Source organism: Myotis brandtii, unplaced genomic scaffold, assembly GCF_000412655.1.
Source record: "Myotis brandtii unplaced genomic scaffold, ASM41265v1 scaffold74, whole genome shotgun sequence".
Classification (NCBI taxonomy): Eukaryota; Metazoa; Chordata; class Mammalia; order Chiroptera; family Vespertilionidae; genus Myotis; species Myotis brandtii.
In genome coordinates, this window is record NW_005370944.1 from 948,105 (window position 1) to 950,584 (window position 2,480).

The following is a 2,480-nucleotide window of genomic DNA, read 5'->3' on the forward strand; positions in this document are numbered from 1 at the left end:
TAGAAGTTAAGCATACACTGACTGAAATAAAGAATATTATACTGAGTTCCAACAGCAGACTAGAGGATCGCAAGAATCAAGTCAAAGATTTGAAATACGAAGAAGCAAAAAACACCCAACTGGAAAAGCAAAATGAAAAAAGAACCCAAAAATACGAAGATAGTGTAAGGAGCCTCTGGGACAACTTCAAGCGTACCAACATCAGAATTATAGGGGTACCAGAAGAAGAGAGAGGGCAAGATATTGAAAACCTATTTGAAGAAATAATGACAGAAAACTTCCCCTACCTGGTGAAAGAAATAGACTTCCAAGTCCAGGAAGCGCAGAGAACCCCAAACAAAAGGAATCCAAAGAGGACCACACCAAGACACATCATAATTAAAATGCCAAGAGCAAAAGACAAAGAGAGAATCCTAAAAGCAGCAAGAGAAAGAAAGTCAGTTACCTACAAGGGAGTACCCATACGACTGTCAGCTGATTTCTCAACAGAAACTTTGCAGGCCAGAAGGGAGTGGCAAGAAATATTCAAAGTGATGAATGCCAAGAACCTACAACCAAGATTACTTTATCCAGCAAAGCTATCATTCAGAATTGAAGGTCAGATAAAGAGCTTCACAGATAAGGAGAAGCTAAAGGAGTTCATCACCACCAAACCAGTATTATATGAAATGTAGAAAGGTCTCCTTTAAGAAGAGGAAGAAGAAGAAGAAGGTAAAGATAAAAATTATGAACAAAAAATACATATCTATTAACAAGTGAATCTAAAAATCAAGTGAATAAATAATCTGATGAACAGAAAAAACTGGTGAATATAATAGAATCAGGGGCATAGAAAGGGAGTGGACTGATTATTCTCTGGGGGGGGGGAGGAGGGGGGGGGGTGCGGGAAGAGACTGGACAAAAATCGTACACCTATGGATGAGGACAGTGGGGGGAGGGGGGTAAGGGCAGAGGGTGGCATGGGAACCGGTGGAGGGGAGCTATGGGGGGAAAAAAGAGGAACAACTGTAATAATCTGAACAATAAAGATTTAATTAAAAAAAAAAACAAAAAAACCCAGCGACCTCTTGGTTCATGGGTCAATGCTCAACCACTGAGCTGCACCAGCCAGGCCATTTCTAGAACATTTTTCTTTTTTATCATCCCACACAGGAACTTTGTGCTTATTAAACAATAATTCTCCATTCTACACTCCCTCACCACTCCTGGTAACCTCTATGATGCTTTTTTTCTCTATGAATTTGCCTATTCTAGGTACTTATACTAGTATACATGGAATCATACGATATTTGCCCTTCTGCATATGACTTATCTCATTTAGTATGTTTTTAAGGTTTATCCTGCTGCACCATGCATCAGAATGTTTCTTTCTGATGGATGAATAATATTTCATTGTGTGCCTATAGCACATTTTGTTATCTGTTGTTGGACATTTGGGTTATTTCTACCTTTTAACTATAGAAAATAATGCTGCTATGAATTTACTGTACAAATTTTTGTTTGAACACCTGTTTTTAATTCTTTTGGGTACATACCTAGGAGTGGAATTACTGGGTCATATGAATTCTATGTTCAACTTTTTGAGGAACCACCAAACCATGTTCCACAGTGACTGCACCATTTTATGTTTCCATCAATAATACACAAAGGTTACAATTTCTCCCACATCCTCACTAACACATGTTATTTTCCATTTTTTAGTTTAGATATAATTGACATGTAATGTCATATTAGTTTCAGGTATATTACAAATAATTCAATATCTATAATATGCTAATTCGATATGCTAATTAGACTGGATGACTTTTCGGATGAGCTTCTGGATGAAGCCAAGGTGGTGGGGGCCAAGCCCCTTGCACGGATTTCATGCCTCTAGTTCAGCCGTGGGCAAACTAGGCCCGCGGGCCGGATCCGGCCCGTTTGAAATGAATAAAACTAAAAAAAAAAAAGACGGTACCCTTTTATGTAATGATGTTTACTTTGAATTTATATTAGTTCACACAAACACTCCATCCATGCTTTTGTTCCGGCCCTCCGGTCCAGTTTAAGAACCCATTGTGGCCCTTGAGTCAAAAAGTTTGCCCACCCCTGCTCTAGTTAGTATATATTGTGAAATGATCACAATAAAGTTAGGTAAAATCCGTCATCATATATATAGTTACAATTTTTTTCTTTGTGATGAGAACTTTTAGTATCTATTCTCATAGCAACTTTCAAATATACAATATGGTATTATAGTATTATACTGTATTACAGTATTATAGTATTACTAGTGGCCCGGTGCATGAAATTCGTGCGGGGGGGGGGCGTGTCCCTCAGCCCGGCCTGCACCCTCTCCAATCTGGGACCCCTCAAAGGATGTCCTACTGCTGGTTTACAGGGATTGGGCCTAAACTGACAGTTAGACATCCCTCTCACAATCCGGGACTGCTGGCTCCTAACCACTCACCTGCCTGCCTGCCTGCCTGCCTGCCTGCCTG